This window comes from Phoca vitulina, unplaced genomic scaffold, assembly GCF_004348235.1.
Source record: "Phoca vitulina isolate PV1807 unplaced genomic scaffold, GSC_HSeal_1.0 scaffold63, whole genome shotgun sequence".
Lineage (NCBI taxonomy): Eukaryota > Metazoa > Chordata > Mammalia > Carnivora > Phocidae > Phoca > Phoca vitulina.
This window is the reverse complement of record NW_022589766.1, coordinates 65,937-83,949: the sequence shown is the minus strand read 5'-3', so window position 1 is coordinate 83,949 and position 18,013 is coordinate 65,937. Positions and strand designations below refer to the sequence as shown.

General features: G+C 37.4%; 1 protein-coding gene across 2 annotated transcripts in view; it reads left to right on the top strand.

The window, feature by feature from the left end:
- Window positions 1-4,992: 4,992 nt before the first annotated feature.
- Window positions 4,993-18,013, top strand: part of LDAH (lipid droplet associated hydrolase) — a 46,357-nt gene continuing 33,336 nt past the window's right edge. For both annotated transcript variants that reach the window (XM_032391483.1, XM_032391485.1), the window contains exons 1-4: window positions 4,993-5,055; window positions 6,350-6,476; window positions 7,588-8,324; window positions 8,587-8,661. The gene's annotated coding sequence lies outside the window, so the exon portion shown is untranslated. The remainder of the gene's footprint in view (window positions 5,056-6,349; window positions 6,477-7,587; window positions 8,325-8,586; window positions 8,662-18,013) is intronic.

The following is an 18,013-nucleotide window of genomic DNA, read 5'->3' as shown; positions in this document are numbered from 1 at the left end:
CAAGGTTGGTTCAACATCCGCAAATCAATCAACGTGATACAATACATTAACAAAAGAAAGAACAAGAATCATATGATCCTCTCAATAGATGCAGAAAAAGCATTTGACAAAGTACAGCATCCTTTCTTGATCAAAACTCTTCAGAGTATAGGGATAGAGGGTACATACCTCAATATCATAAAAGCCATCTATGAAAAACCTACAGCGAATATCATTCTCAATGGGGAAAAACTGAGAGCTTTCCCCCTAAGGTCAGGAACGCGGCAGGGATGTCCACTATCACCACTGCTATTCAACATAGTATTGGAAGTCCTAGCCACAGCAATCAGACAACAAAAAGAAATCAAAGGCATCCAAATCGGCAAAGAAGAAGTCAAACTCTCACTCTTTGCAGATGATATGATACTTTATGTGGAAAATCCCAAAGACTCCACCCCAAAACTGCTAGAACTCATACAGGAATTCAGTAAAGTGGCAGGATATAAAATCAATGCACAGAAGTCAGTGGCATTCCTATACACCAACAACAAGACAGAAGAAAGAGAAATTAAGGAGTCAATCCCATTTACAATTGCACCCAAAACCATAAGATACCTAGGAATAAATCTAACCAAAGAGGCAAAGGATCTGTACTCAGAAAACTATAAAATACTCATGAAAGAAATTGAGGAAGACACAAAGAAATGGAAAAACGTTCCATGCTCATGGATTGGAAGAACAAATATTGTGAAGATGTCAATCCTACCTAGAGCAATCTACACATTCAATGCAATCCCCATCAAAATACCATCCACTTTCTTCAAAGAAATGGAACAAATAATCCTAAAATTTGTATGGAACCAGAAAAGACCCCGCATAGCCAGAGGAATGTTGAAAAAGAAAAGCAAAGCTGGCGGCATCACAATTCCAGACTTCCAGCTCTACTACAAAGCTGTCATCATCAAGACAGTATGGTACTGGCACAAAAACAGACACATAGATCAATGGAACAGAATAGAGAGCCCAGAAATGGACCCTCAACTCTATGGTCAACTCATCTTTGACAAAGCAGGAAAGAATGTCCAATGGAAAAAAGACAGTCTCTTCAACAAATGGTGTTGGGAAAATTGGACAGCCACATGCAGAAGAATGAAACTGGACCATTTCCTTACACCACACACAAAAATAGACTCCAAATGGTTGAAAGACCTCAATGTGAGACAGGAGTCCATCAAAATCCTAAAGGAGAACACAGGCAGCAACCTCTTCGACCTCAGCCGCAGCAACTTCTTCCTAGAAACATCACCAAAGGCAAGGGAAGCAAGGGCAAAAATGAACTATTGGGACTTCATCAAGATAAAAAGCTTTTGCAAAGCAAAGGAAACAGTCAACAAAACCAAAAGACAACCGACAGAATGGGAGAAGATATTTGCAAATGACATATCAGATAAAGGGCTAGTATCCAAAATCTATAAAGAACTCATCAAACTCAACACCAAAAGAACAAAGAATCCAATCAAGAAATGGGCAGAAGACATGAACAGACATTTCTCCAAAGAAGACATCCAAATGGCCAACAGACACATGAAAAAGTGTTCAATATCGCTCGGCATCAGGGAAATCCAAATCAAAACCTCAATGAGATACCACCTCACACCAGTCAGAATGGCTAAAATTAACAAGTCAGGAAATGACAGATGTTGGCGGGGATGCGGAGAAAGGGGAACCCTCCTACACTGTTGGTGGGAATGCAAGCTGGTGCAGCCACTCTGGAAAACAGTATGGAGGTTCCTCAAAAAGTTGAAAATAGAGCTACCATACGATCCAGCAATTGCACTACTGGGTATTTACCCCAAAGATACAAAAGTAGGGACCCGAAAGGCTACGTGCACCCCGATGTTTATAGCAGCAATGTCCACAATAGCCAAACTGTGGAAAGAGCCAAGATGTCCATCAACAGATGATTGGGTAAAGAAGATGTGGTATATATATACAATGGAATATTATGCAGCCATCAAAAGGAATAAGATCTTGCCATTTGCAACGACGTGGATGGAACTGGAGGGTATTATGCTGAGCGAAATAAGTCAAACAGAGAAAGACATGTATCATATGACCTCACTGATATGAGGAATTCTTAATCTCAGGAAACAAACTGAGGGTTGCTGGAGTGGGGGGTGGGGTGGGAGGGATGGGGTGACTGGGTGATGGACACTGGGGAGGGTATGTGTTCTGGTAAGCGCTGTGAATTGTGCAAGACTGTTGAATCTCAGATCTGTACCTCTGAAACAAATAATGCAATATATGTTAAGAAAGAAAAAAAGAAGAAGAAGAATATAGCAGGAGGGGAAGAATGAAGGGGGGGAAATTGGAGGGGGAGAAGAACCATGAGAGACGATGGACTCTGAAAAACAAACTGAGGGTTCTAGAGGGGAGGGGGTTGGGAGGATGGGTTAGCCTGGTGATGGGTATTGAGGAGGGCACGTTCTGCATGGAGCACTGGGTGTTATGCACAAACAATGAATCATGGAACACTATATCTAAAACTAATGATGTAATGTATGGGGATTAACATAACAATAAAAAAATTAAAAAAAAAAAAAAAAAAAAAAGAAAGCAAAGACCTTTCTGTTTTGTCCCTAGCACCTGAAACAATACCCAGCACATAGTAGGCACTCAATATATATATTTTTGAAAGAATGGATAAATGAATGCTGTGGTGCAAATCTATTTCACAAAAATATTTTGTGGAACTTCTGTTGTGAATGCTAGAAGTGAAGACACTTATACATAGTCTTAGGTAAAAATGACTATAAGTCAAGACCATCGCCCTCCCACAAAGCATTGTCTCTATGCCCATCATATAATGCAGAGCCAGGAAAAGTATGACCTGAGGAATAGCAATAGTAGCAGCTTTATCTGAGTTTGAAATGCAAATTCTAGACCACCCAAGACCTACTAAAGCAGAATCTCAGTTTTAATAAATTCTCTGGATGAATCTTATGCACACTAAAATTTCAGAAGCATTGATGGAGGATAATACTAGAAAAGATTATTTGATTTCAAAATATCCAGCCCTTCAAATAAATTAATATATGTACAAGAACATTAGCACTGTCTTTATTCAAGGACTGTATGGAGCATAATTTTCAGGGCAATCTCTGCCTTAATTAGACCTGAAAAAAGTATGGAAAAAAAGATACTCACACAAAAATTCTGAAATACCAGTTTACCTGGAACACATGCCAAACAGATCCTCACAGGGCACTGTACTCCACTTGAGTGGAATCACTTAAACATAGATTTGTGGAATGCTCACCATGTCTCAGACCCTTTTCTAGACCTAAGGAATACAAAGATAAAAGAAGGAAGGGGTACTTGTCCTCTGGAATCTCACGGTCTGATGCTGGAGACAAACAAGCACCCTCACAGAAGAAAGCAAATGTGATACAGGACTACAAAGGAGGGACCTCACCACACCTGGGGGCACCAGGGAATGCCATGCCAAAGTGAATCTTGCATATATGTTAGAGTTAGTCAGGGGGGAATGGAGGGATAAGGAAGGGAACCCCAGCAGAGAGAATAGTGTGCACAAAAATATGAAAGCTTTACTGAAGAGAGCATGGGAATTCCAGAAACAGCAAGGAGAGAAGACGTAGAAAACAATGAGGCTGCTGCAAGTAACCCACGTGTAGAAGAGTAAGTGCTTCAACAATAGCAGAGGTGGTGGGAACTCATCCAAGCATGGTGTACTATATAGAGTTGTAGAATCCAGCTCTGCCAAGTGACCTCGGGCAAGTTAATTTCTCTGTGCCTTATTTTATCTTGCAAATAAAAATGGGGATAATAATAGAGTGGCCATCAGTCTGGAAAGATAGATTTTTTTTTTTTTAATGATTGAACTCCCTTGGTTAGGTTTTCTGGCATAGGCTTCTTTAAGGAAATCAGAGTCATAAATCACTTGAGCAGTGCACCACAAATGCACTTGCACTTGCAAGGATTGAAAGAAGGGCTGCATTAGTGAATCATGTTCATTGAAATGCACACATTGAGTTGTGCATTAGTAATGAGAGAGAATACCTTGAACATATCGCGTAATGCCATTGTAATGTAATCACTCATTTATTTTGTGTATTTGTTTCTAGACTCTGTGGTCACATGTTAATACTGACCTCATTAGGCTGCTATGAGGATTAAAAATGAGTTAATTCATTAAAAAAAAAAAAAAAAAAGCTCCTAGGCCGTGAGAGGCTTTTTCTAAACTCATCATGTTAACTATTGTATTAAGGAAGTAAAACTGAAAAGTGGAAAGGTAATGAACAAGAGGTACCAGTCTATGCCAACAACTGGTTGGAGAGTGGTGCCTATCATTGAGATGTTGAATACAAAATGATCAAGGTTTCTTTCCTACCTGTGGATAAGTTTCACTGGTTTGCCAGTCTACTCATCTGCTTTTCCCCGACTCCAAAACGATCTCACATTCACTACTGCACTTTTGGACATCTAAACACTGATCACCTACTATGTGGCAGGTGCTGAGAATGGAACAGTTCACAAAACCAGGGTGACCTTTGTCTTCACAGAGGTTAGGTGCATTAAGTTCGAGATGAATCGACATTTTCCACATTTTGCTAAAATGCGGAGTAGCAGAGGTTGGCCATATTACTGCTAATAAACAAGGTCAACTGATAACCAACTGTCCTGCGTATGTGGGTAAGGGAAAGGAAGAGATGCAACCATTAACGGGCGTAGGAAAAAATGAGCACGGAGAACGGCGTAAGGGAAGCAGAAGTATATCAGAATGACTGAAATAAGAGGAGGAAGACATTCGAATGAAAGGGAAGAGAAAATTCCAGCACAGCTACACCCTCCCAACGGTCTCGCGGGACCTGGAACACACGCCCCAAGCCAGGTTCAAAACCTTCCAACCCAGAGCAGGTCGCGCGTCTAAACGGACCGCCTCTCCGTAGCGCGGCACGGCGCTGCGCTGTGACGTCAGGGTAGGCGGGACTTCCGCTCCCGGTGACGTCAAAGCAGGAGCGGTGCGGTGGAGCCGGTTGCTTTGTAGGCGAACAGGTGAGGCATTGCTCGCAGTTCGGGGCGGATGATTTTGCGCGAGGGCTGACTGGCGAGCAGGCACATGGGAGCTAGAGCCCTTCCTTTGTGTGGCTCCTCGCAGAGCCCGTGCTGCCCTGGGCCAGACGGCCCGCAGGGGCATGAATAACCCTGCTGCGACCGCTCGGGGTTCAGAACCACTTTGGTGCTGTCCCAGCAGTCGCTCCTCTGGGCGCAGTAACGAGCCATTTGTACTGCTAACTCTAGCCTGCCGGCCGGGCGTCTTACAACGACCCTTTTGGGGGTTGGGGCCAGGATATTGGGCAACTACCAGGAGGAGTGACTAGAAGGGGCCAAAGTCTGGGCCGGGGACTCCAAAAATCAGAGTTTTTGTACCAACTAAGCCTTCTAACTAGCCCTGGACAAGTCACTGTCTTCGCTCCGTGCATCTCAAGTTTCCTCACTTGTCCATCGGCGGGGTCATTAAAGGCTCTTTTGGTTTGATCTCAGGTTTTTCCATAGGATCAGCCTCCTCCCCCAAATTTGTTACACCAGGTACCCTTGAGAATGGACTCGTGGACCAATCTTTGAACTTCACACGCCCCTAACCACATGCTTGATGGTCAGCCTTAGTTGCGCAAGTATTTTTCTGCGGCATAGGGGTGCCTTGGTTGCTCAGTCGGTTGAGTGCCCACTCTTGATTTCAGCTCTGGTCATGATCTCAGAGTTGTGGGATCCAGCCCGGAGTGGGGCTCTGAGCTCAGCTCGGAATCTGCTTGAGAGTCTCTCTCTCCCTCTGCCCCTCCCCCTGCTCATGGGTTCTCTCCCCTCTCTAAACTAAAAAATGTTTATTTTTCTGTGGCACCAAGGTCAGAACGGAGCTTGGTCCCTTGAATTTAGAGTGCAGCATGTTCAGGAAACCATTGAGGCTTTCAGTTGCCTCTACCACTTGCCCTGCATGGTGGTATTTTATGGAAGGCGTCTGTGCCTTAATTTTTCTCATCTGTAAAATGGGATACATTAGTATCCATTTGTTAAGATTGTTTTATTCATTGAGGTAATTCATATAGCACTTCGAACAGTGTTTTACACACAGTAAGCACTCATTAAACGCCAACTGTTTTGGAATGACAAACCCATACCCACAGCTCTCTAGAAGATCTTTGCGGCAGGCATCTGGTACTCACACTGCTTTACAATCACCCTTCACCCTGAGGCCTTGACTGTAAACTCTCACCCTTGAGTTTTTTATTTTTCCACACAAGGCAGGATGAGACATGTATTCTTTGATTCACAAATTCATTTCTTCCCACAGGAGTAGTAACCTGACACCTGCTTTGGGTCTGGTATGCCAACACTGGAGAGTTCATAGTCTAACGTCGGGACCCGTAGTTCTTAGCCACTTTCATTCGAAGAGCAAATCCCTATGGTGAAAGTGACAGGTATAACAAAAAGCAAAAAGAAACCCAGAAAAGTTAGGAAAATCTCTGGAATCTTTATTCATGAAGGTTTTTGTTTTGTTTTGTTTTGTTTTTTAAACTTCTTTCTGAAACGATAAATAGGAATGTCTCTTTTGGATTTTTTTTTTTTCCATTTTTCCATCTAAAGATAAAGAAGGGTTATAGACCTAAGGCCCCTCTTCCCAGCATAGGTATATAGGGGGGCAATCAAAGCAACACAGTAGGTGCTCCTCTAAAATTGGTATTTATTTTGATAACTTAGACCTTTGTAATAGGTGATTTTCTTTTTTTCTTCCTAAAAGCCCATCCTCTTTTCAGCATTTTCTCATTTGTAGTAGTATTATAATGTATTTAATTCTGAAATCTACTTTAAGTATACTTTAAAGAAAAATTAGTATATCACTTTTAATGAGCATATTTAATATATAAATAGAGCAGGTCATACAAATTTGTAAAATTCTTGGTTTTCACTGATGTCCAGAAGCTGAAAGCTCCTTTCTGGGGCATTAAAAAAATTATTTTGTGTGTGATTACAATACAATTTGAAGTAATAGTTGGTAGCTTAAATCCCCAGAGGAGTTATGAAAAAAAAAAATTTTTTTTTTTTTGCCTTTTTCAAGAAAAGAGAAAAGATAATTCTGCAAGTTCATCATGAGTGTAGTATGTGCTTCAGTTTTGATATTTCCGCAGTGGGGGTGATAGACTTTATATTCATCATATAAGCTCATCCAGTTATACAGGTTGAGAAGAATCTCACTGGAGATTAGTATGCAGTCATTAAAATAGCAAAATCAGATTAAATATAAAAGTTGTAAAAAAAAAAAAGTTGTAAAATTGCTGGCCTCATGACCACTTATCAAGAGACTGTTGCACAGCATTTTGGTATAATATGCATCATGCCCTTCCTTCTCTGACCTTCTACAATATTATGCTATGTTTTTGGATTCTATAATACTGCATAAAATTTCAGAGTGATATGTGACTGGAAAATACTGGAATAGGAGTCAGAAGACTATAGAATTGATTTTGCCATTTAAAAGCCCTATAACCTTGGACAAATAATATTACAACGGTTGTACTGCCTATTTTGCAGGCATTGTTAAGGTCAGATGAGAAGGATGAGAATGTACTTCACAAATGAAAAGAACTACAAAAAAGAAGGTGGTTTTGGTGCAGTTGGTGAGATGATCATCAAGTCAACATAGAAAATGATTACTTCCTCCAATATGTTATTTGGAGAAAGATGGGATAGAGATAAATTTAATGGTTAGAGCAGATTGTAAAAAAGGTTCTGTTCATACATTTGTATTATGTGTTGACTTTCAGCTGTATGTTTTGAAGCTTACATGGGGCTGCGTGGCAAGATTCCCAGTTTTTCTCTTTAATTCCACTTAAAACAATTGCAATTAAATAAATATATGTGTAGTTTTAATTTTCTTATTTTGAAATAATTATAGATTAACAGGAAGTTGGAAAAAACTGTACAAGGAGGTCTCCATGTGCTATTCAACTAAGCTTCCCCAATGGTAGCATCTTGTATAACTGTAGTACAATTTTTAAATCAGAAAATTGGCATTACTATATCCACAGAATTTACTGAGATTCCCCCATTTCACAAGCACTCATTTGTGTGTGTATACATGTATATAGCTTCATATAACCAACCATCTCATCCCACCCCAGTCCCTAACCGCTGGCAACCACTAGTCTGTTCTCTAACTCTACAGTTTTGCCTATTTCAAGAGTGTAGTATAAACACAGTCATACAGTATATAACTGTTTTTGAGATTTCTTTACTTTGCATAATTCCTTTGGGATCCATTCAAGTTGGTGAGTATGTCAATAGTTTGTTTCTTTTTATTGCTGAGTAGTATTCTGTGGTATGATTGTACCAGTTTGTTTAACCATTCACTTGAAGGACATTTGGGTTGTGTCCAGTTATGGGCTATTATAATTACAACTGCTATGAACCTTTGAAGTTTTTGTGTGAATATGTTTTTATTTCTCTTGGATAAATGCCCAAGAATGCAATTGCTGGGTCATATTGTTTGTATTTGTTAATTTATATGATCATATGCTTTTTCTTCTTCAGCATTTTGATATGGTGGATTACACTGATTAATTTTTGAATGTTAACCATACCTGGAAGAGGTCGCACTTGATTGTGGTATGTAATACTTTTTATACATTGCTGGATTCTTTTTGCTAATATTTTAATATATAGATATAAGAGGTATTGGTATATAGTTTTCTTTTTTGTGTGCTGTCTGGTTTTTACTTTATCAGTGTACTATTATTCTGTAGAGTCTTTAGTGTTAAACCTGTTTCATTCCTGATATTAGTAATTTGTGCCTTCTCTCTTTTTATCTTTCTCAGTGGAATTTTATTGATTTTATTGGTCTTTTTCAAAGAACTAGTTCTTTATTTAATTCATTTTTCTCTACTTCCAATTTTATTGATTTTTGCTCTGATATTTATCATTTTCTTCCTCTGCTTGCTTTAGGTTTATTTTACTCTTTTTTTTCTAGTTTCTTCATTATTGATTTGAGACCTTTCTCATTTCTAATGTTAGCATATAGTGCTATAGATTTCCCTCTCAACATTGCTTTTGTTGCATCTCACATATTTTTATATATTGTATTTTCATTTTCACTGAGTTTTCTGTATTCTTAAAATTTCCTTTGAAACTTCCTCTTTGACCTGTGGGTTATGTAGACATGTGTTCTTTAGTTTCTGAGTATTTGGAGATTTGTCTTGTCTTTCTATTGTCTATTGTCTTTCTATTGTGTTTGTTATTGTCTTTCTATTATTGATTTCTAGCCTTATTCCATAATGAAGACATAAGCTATATGATTTTAATTCTTTTACATTTACATATGTTGTATAACCCAAAATATGGTGTATCTTGGTGAGTGTTCCATGGGCGCTTGGAAAGAATGCCTGTTCTGCTGTTGTTGGATATCAGTTACGTGTCAATTACATCCTGTTGGTTGATGGTGTTGTTCCATTCTTCCACATATTATTGATTGTCTATCTAGTAGTTCTTTTCATTGCTGAGAGATTCCCAACTATAATTGTGCATTTTTCTCGTTCTCCTTTTCAGTTCTATTAGTCTGCTTTGTGTATTTTGAATGTCTATTGTTCATTGCATATACCAGATATCTTTTTGGTGGATTAATCCTTTTATGATTATGACATGTCCCTCTATCCAATTATTTTCTTTGCTGTGAAGTCCACTTTTTCTGACAGTAATATAGCCAGTGTTGCTTTTAAGAAATAATATTAGCACAATATATCTTTTTTCATTCTTTTATCTTCAGGCTACCCCTGTCATTATGTTTGAAATGAGTTTCCTGTAGACAACATATAATTTGGTCATGTTTCTTTTTAAATCCTTAATACCAATCTCTGCCTTTCAACTTGTATAATTAGACCATTTATATTTAAAGTAATTATAGCTATGTTAGGACTTAATTCAGCCATTTTATTATTTGTTTTCTGGTTTTTTCCTCTTATTATCTTTCTGTTTCTCTTTTCTTGCCTTGTAGGCTACTTGAATATTTTTTAGAATTCCATTTGGGGCCACCTGGGTGATTCATTCAGTTAAGCATCCAACTCTTGATTTCAACTCAGGTCATGATCGCTCAGTCATGAGATTAACGCGCCCCCCCCCCCCCCCCCGTTGGGCTCAGTGCTGATCCTGGAGCCTGCTTGGGATCCTCTCTCCCCCTCTCCCTCTGCCCCTCCCTGCCCCACTTGTGCTCGCGCTCTCTCTTAAAAAAAAAATTCCATTTGACCTATTTATAGAGTTTTTGAGTTTATTGCTTAGTATACTATTTTTTTAGTGATTGCCCTAGATATAACAGTATATGTACATAACGTCACACTGCCTACTAGTATTGATATTTTACCACCTCAAGTGAAATGTAGAAACCTTACTTAACATTTAGGACCTTTTACCCTCTCCACTTTTTATATATAATTGTCATGTTTCCTCTATATACATTGAGCACCACATCAAATGATGCTATAACTTTTAGTTCAATCATCAAATATGATTTAAGAAATTCATAAGGATAGTCCCGTATTAACCACTGCTTTTAACCATTCCATTGTTCGTCCTCTTCTGAAGTTAAACTTTATTCACTTATTTCTGTTTGGAGAACTTCCTAAGAATAGGTCTGTTAGTGACAGATTCCTTTAGTTTTTCTCCATTTGAGAATATCTTTATTTCCCCTTCATTTTTGAGGGGTCATTTTTCCTGATACGGAATTTGGGGTTGACAGTTATTTTCCTTCAGTACTTGAAAAATGTTGTGTCACATTTTCCTGGCCTCCCTGATTTCTGATGAGAAATCTGACATTCAAATTATTGTTCCCCTATAGATACTATGTCATTTCTCTCTCTGCTTTTAAGATTTTTTCCCTTGTTTTGGTTTTCTAAAGTTTGACTATAAGGTGCTTTGTATTTCTGTAGTTAAGAAGCTCCCAGTAAGGGGCACCTGGGTGACTCAGTCGGTTAAGCGTCTGCCTTCGGCTCAGGTCATGATCCCAGGGTCCTGGGATCAAGCCCCACATCAGGTTCTCCCACTCCCCCCTGCTTGTGTTCCCTCTCTCGCGGTCTTTCTCTGTCAAATAAATAAAATCTTAAAAAAAAAAAAAAAAAAGAAGGTCCCAGTAAGTATGAAAATTTATTATATGAAAAAGATTGCATTTTAATTCAATGGAGAAAAGATGGTTTTAGCACATGTAGCTCTCTATCTGAAAGAAAACAAAGTGGATACTTACATAGGTGGATTAAAAGTTTAAATGTGAACACTAGAATAATAAAAATGAAAATAAACATCTAGGAAGTTGTATGTAAAATATAGGAGCCCAGAAAAGTGTTGAGGGTCAGTGGTATACAAAATTCTCTTACAAGCCAATAAGAAGAAGATAAATAACCCATTTGAAACATGGGCATGGAATATAAATAGTTCACAGAAGAAAAGTTCAAAAGCCCAGCAAACATGAAAAGATGTTCAAATGCACTAGCAGCCAAAGAAATGCAAACTAAAGAGTGAGATATTTTGTACCTGAAGACTTAAAAATAGTGGTACCACTTTTTAATGATAGGATTATAGAGGGAAAATAGATTGCTAGAGGAAATGTGATTCTTACACTCTTTTTCAGAAAACAATCTGGCAATACCTATTAAAATTCTACCAAGTAATTCCACACTCGGGAATCTGGCCATTAGAAACAAAAGACCTGGTATATATGGATATATGTAAGAACATGGGAGATTTAAGAGTACGTACTGTGACATTGTCCCAAAACACTGGGAACTAATTGAGGCCTGTCAGCAGGGAAATGGTCACATGAATTATAGTGTACCCATATTATACAACCATTAAAAATAATGAATTGGAGTTATGCTATTTGACTTGGCAGGATTTTCGTGTGTTATTAAGTATGAGAGCAAAATGCATTGAAGTGTGTATAATATGCTTCTATTTATCAAACACTGACAACTCATATTTATCAAAATGTGTATAAATGCTTATGTATATTTGTAGTTGATTATAGAAAAACATGGAAGACTTTATACTGAGTTAATAACATGAGTTTCTGAGTGATATGCATGGAAGTGAAAAGAAGTAGAGATGAGGCATGTAAAAGATTAAAAAATAATCAGCTGTTTAAAAAAAATCCCAGCATATATTATATCTCATCCATTCAAATGAAATTATATATATATATATATATATATATATGTAAAATTTCTCAAAGAACATGACCTCTGGAGTCATTCAGACATCTGGGTTCAAATTCTGGCTCTACCACCATCCAGCTTACTAGTTGTTACATAATTTCCATAATATCTTTCAGTTTTCTCTTCACTTGTTTTGTTGGGGTAGAGGGAGGAAACAATAGTATACATCTCATAAGATTGTTTTCAGGGTTAAGTGGTACAATATAAAGTGCTTAGCACAGTACCTGGTTTATAGAAAGTATTCTTAAAATGTGAGCTCTTACTATTGCCTCATTTCTCTTGCTCTTTGACATTTATATATTTTTAAAAATTCATTACCAGCCCCTAACTTACTTGAAGCATTCCCCCATGGCTTACATGATTTTACATATCTTCTTAGTTCATGCCTATTTTTAATTGTTCCTTTTCATTCTTTTGCTGGCTTCTTTTTTTCTTGCTTAGGGATATCCCTCCCCACCCCCTACCCCCTCAAATTCCAGCAGGAGCTGTCTGTCAAAGAATCTTTTGAGTTAGGTGACTGGGTGAATAATGGTACTCTGAATGGTGACAGAGAAGTCAGGATATAGGGTCTGTAGAGTTGATTTTTGAAACAAAATGATTTTTATTTTTGGCGCTTATTAAAGTTTGATGCATCAATGAGGCACCCAGATAAGTGCTCAGTAGTTAGCACGCAGAGGAAGAAGAGGGCCCAGGGCAGAACCTTTGGGTACAGGGAATGGGGGAGGAAAATGTTCTCATTGAAGATGGGGAGGTATCAGTGAAGCCAAGATAAGGGAGCTCCTTAAGAAGGAGCTGGGCAAATCATATCTCTACTGTGACCTTCTGGAGCTTTAGTTCTGTGGCTCCCACTGCCTTCTGGTCTTGTCCCTTATTTTTTTGAAACTTACTATGTTTGTAACTGAACCAATTTCCTTTCCTCCAGCTAACTTCCCTTCCCTGGTAGTTCCCCTTTATGTGCATAGTGCTTCCATTCTCCTCATCTTTAGCATCAAAATCCAAGTCATCTTTGTCATTTACCCTTCCCTGGCTTCTCATATAGAATCATTACTAAGACTTGAGTCTCACACTCACTCCTTTATTCCCACCCTCATTTCTTGCTTAGGTTATTTTGATAGTTTTCAAACTTTAATGTAGTCTTCTGTTTTTTTTCTGTCTTTCACAATCTTTTTAAAAGAACTACATTAATCAAATCCTTCCCCATTTTATTTTTTTTATTTAAATTCAATTAACCAGTTTATAGTACATCATTAGTTTCAGATGTAGAGTTCAGTAATTCATCAGTAGCATATAACACCCAGTGCTCATCACATCACGTGCCCTCCTTAATGCCCATCACCCAGTTACCCCATCCCTCCACCCACCTCCCCTCCAGAAGCCCTCAGTTTGTTTTCTATAGTTAAGAGTCTCTCATGGTTTGTCTCCCTCTCTGATTTCTTCCCATTCAGTTTTCCCTCCCTTCCCCTATGGTCCTCTGCACTGTTTCTTATATTCCACCTATGAGTGAAACCATATGATAATTGTCTTTCTCTAATTGACTTATTTCGCTCAGCATAATACCCTCCAGTTCCATCCACATTGATGTAAATGATAAGGTTTCATCCTTTCTGATGGCTGAATAGTATTCCATACCACATCTTCTTTAACCATTCCTCTGTTGATGGACATCTGGGCTCTTTCCATAGTTTGACTATTGTGGACATTGCTGCTGTAAACATTGGGGTGCAGGTGCCCCTTCAGATCACTACATTTGTATCTTTGGGGTAAATACCTAGTAGTGCAGTTGCTCTATTTTTAACTTCTTGAGGAACCTCCATACTGTTTTTCAAAGTGGCTGTACCAGCTTGCATTCCCACCAACAGTGTAAGAGGGTTCCCCTTTCTCCGCATCCCCACCAACATTTGTTTCCTGACTTGTTAATTTTACCCATTCTGACTGGTGTGAGGTGGTATCTCATTGTGTTTTTGATTTGTATTTTTCTGATGCCAAGTACTGTTGAGCAATTTTCCACTCTCACCACTGTTGTTCAACATGGTACTAGAAGTCCTTCCCCATTTTAAAAACCGTCAGACTTCCTGTGCCTTCAACATTTTCCCAAACCATTCAGAAAAAGTGAGATATTAGTAAGAAAGGTTAGCAGGATCACCATTGACAAAATTGGTCAAATTGCTTTTAGAAGGTTGTATGTATACTTTGTCCCTCTCTTAAAGGTTCAAAAATTCTTATTAGTGTAATTTGAAAAGTTCTGCAGAACTGAAATTTATATATCTTTGTTTAACCTATTTTGGTAGATTGTTTTCCAAAGTTGGCCACAATAACTCCCATGCTGCGTATTCTTCCAACAATCGAACTTTGACATGCCCTCTATTGAGAGAGGTCCTTTTTTCCTCCCTTTGAACATGGGTGGGCTATGGCTGACATGGAAGTGATGCCGTGTGACTTCTGAGGCTGGGTCTCAAAAGGTCACATGGTTTTAATCTGGCCCTCTTGAGAAATTGCTGTTGAAACTCAGCCATCATGTTCTGAACAAGTCCAAGTAGTCCATGTGGAGAGACTGTATATAGTCAGCCCATGTATGTGTTCCTGGCCCAAACCTGACAACAGCATCTGTCATCAGACATGTGACTAGAGGTACTTCCAGATGACAACAACTCCGGCCCTCACTGAACATATCACACCCAGCCGTTGAACCTTCTCAGCAAAGGCCCCAGACATTATGGATTAGAGATGGGCTATTCTTGCTGTGCTGTTGTCAATTCCTGACCCAAAGAATCTATGAGTATAATAAAATGGTTGCTTTAAGCAACTAAGTTTTGGGGTAGTATGTTATGTAGCAAGAGTAACTGGAACACTCATAAATATATATATATCTACATATATATATGATATATATGTATTATCTTGTTATTTGTGAATGACAGTTTTCTTTCTTCTTAGCCAATCCACATACATTTATTTCTTTTTGTGTTGTCTTACATTGGCTAGGACCTCAAGTACAATATACAAGTGCTAATAGCAGATTTCTTTGTCTTGATCTCAAACTTTCAGAGGGGCTTTCAGCATTTCACCCTTAGTAAAATGTTTACTGTAGGTGTTTTTTTTTTAAAGGTTTATTTATTTATTTGAGAGAGAGAGAGAGCATTGGGGTGGGGGGAGGGCGGGAAGAGGGAGAGGGAGAGAGAATTCCAAACAAGCCTGATCTCATAACCCTAAGATCAGCACCTGAGCCAGGACCAAGAGTTGGGTGCTCAATGGACTGCGCCACCTAGGCACCCCACTGTAGGTGTTTTTTAAGATACTTATATTTCATCAAGGAAGATCCCTCTATTTCTCCTTTTCTTAAAGAGATTTTTCATGATTCTTTATTGTATTTTATCAAATGTATTTTCATTTCATTCATTGGTTGAGATGATTCTATGATTTTTCTCCTTTATTAATGTGATAAATTGACTAAATTTTGAATGTTTAAACAGTCTTACATTTCTGATATATACACATTTTGGTTGTATGTATCACTGGATTTGGTCTGCTAATATTTTGAATAGAGTTTTCGCATCTCTTTTCATAGGAGAGGTTGGCTTGTAATTGTCCTTTCATATGAAGACTTTGTCAGGTATTGATATCAAGGTTTACACGGCTCATAAAATGAATTGGGAAGTGGTCCCTCTTTTTCTGTTTTCTGGACAACTCTGTAAGATTGGTGTTATTTCTTCCTTAAGTGTTGACTCATCTGGACCAGAAATTATGGATTCAATGTCTTTAGTAGCTATTGGACTGTTAAGAGTCTTCTAGACTTTTTGTGTTTTAGAATTTTACCATATTAAATTTATTGGCATAAAGCTCTTCATGATACTCTTTCATTATCTTTTTAATGTCCATAGAACCTAGAGTGATAATCGTCTTTTCACGTCTCACTGGTTATTTGTGCCCTTTTTCTTGATGATTCTTCTTGGGGGGTTATTTATTTATAGGTCTTTTCAAAGGCTAGACTTCAGGCTTTGTTAATACTCTCAAATGTAAACTTTTTTCCTATTCTATTAATTTCTATTCTTTATTATTTTTTTCTATTTTTCTTTATTTGGATTCATTTAGTTTTTCTAACTCCTTAAGATAGGTGTTTAGATCTTTAATTTCCAGCCCTTTTTTCTAATATTTTAGAAAGCATTTTAAGACTTTGAATTTTCTTCAGTCATGCCTTTATCTGCATCCCATACATTTTGATATGTCTTATTTTCATTATTTCATTATTATTTAGTTCTCAATTACATTGTGAATTCTTCCCCCACTCATCAGTTATTTGGAGGTTTATTGCTTAATTTCCAAAATTTGGGGGATTTTCTTACTATTTTTGCTATTTTTAGCTTAATTCCACTATAATTAGAGAATATATTATTTCACTTTTTGGAAATTTGTTGAGACTTGCTGTGTGGCCCAGTATATGGTCAGTTTATGTTCCATGTGCACTTGAAAAGGATGTGCATTTTGCCATTATTTGGCATAGAATTCTACACATGCCAATTATGTTCATTATGTTAATATAAACAATTATTCAAATTTTCTATATTTTCATTGACTTTTTTCTTTGTTTATTCTATCAGATACTGAGGTATGTCAGAATCTTCCATTATGATTGTGGTCTTTATTTCTCCTTTTACATTTGTCAATTTTTAATTTATCTCTGGAGGCTAAAATATTATGTACATGCTAATTGAAAATTGTTATGGTCTCCTGGTGGATTGACTTTCTGAAATGCTCCTGTTTATCTCTCATGTACTTCTTACTTTAAAGTTTACTTTTTAAATTTGATTTCAGTATAACTATACCACCCCTTCATTGATTAGTATTTCCGTGATATGTTGTTTCCACCCTTTCACTTTTATTCTTTATTCTTAATGTGTATCATTTATAAGTAGCATACAGTTACTTGTTTATTTTTATCCAATCTGATCATCTTTGCCTTCAATTAGCATAATTGGTCTATTTACATTTAATTTATTACTGATATATTTGGGTTTAAATATAAAATTTTACTACCGTTTTAAATTTTAAAAAAATAAAATTTATTTGTTACAACTGTTCTATATTCTCTGCTTTCTTCTCATTTTCATATTAAATATATTCTTTACTTCCTCTTTTATTACACATTCTTGAATGATTCTTTTATTGGTTACTGATTTTTTTTAACAGATTTTTTTTCCAACATTTTTTTCTGGCTTTTCAAATTGTTCTCAGTGGAAGGTTGTTTCAACACAAGCTAGTCTTTCCTTGCTAACACGGGATTGAACTTAATTTTAGTGTACATTTTAAACTAAAACAAAACAAAACAAAAAAAAACCCTCTAATTTAAAACAACTTCCAGATTGACCAGATTCATAGAGATCACCAGCATGTTAATGTTAGCTACTAGAGTAACTAAAAATTTACAGAATTTAAATACAGCTTCTGCTGCTGTTTTTGTACATATGTGTACTTCTTATATTGTGTTTTGAAAACAATTACAAATTTTGTGTCTTGTCCCCGGGACTTGAAAAATTTAATTTTCACTTGCTCAGTCACTAAATATTTTACAAGTAGTTTTAGTATTAGTGCCCAGAAATAACATTAATTAAGTGCCAGGCAGAGCTCAGAGACATGCATAGTATATGCTTTGTTCTGTGTAGTTGTGGGACAATAACACAGCCTACAACTTGTATTTAATAACATTATGTATAAAGTTTTTGTCATCTGAAAAAGCTTAGGCTTTTTAGCTGCCTTGTTTATATATATGA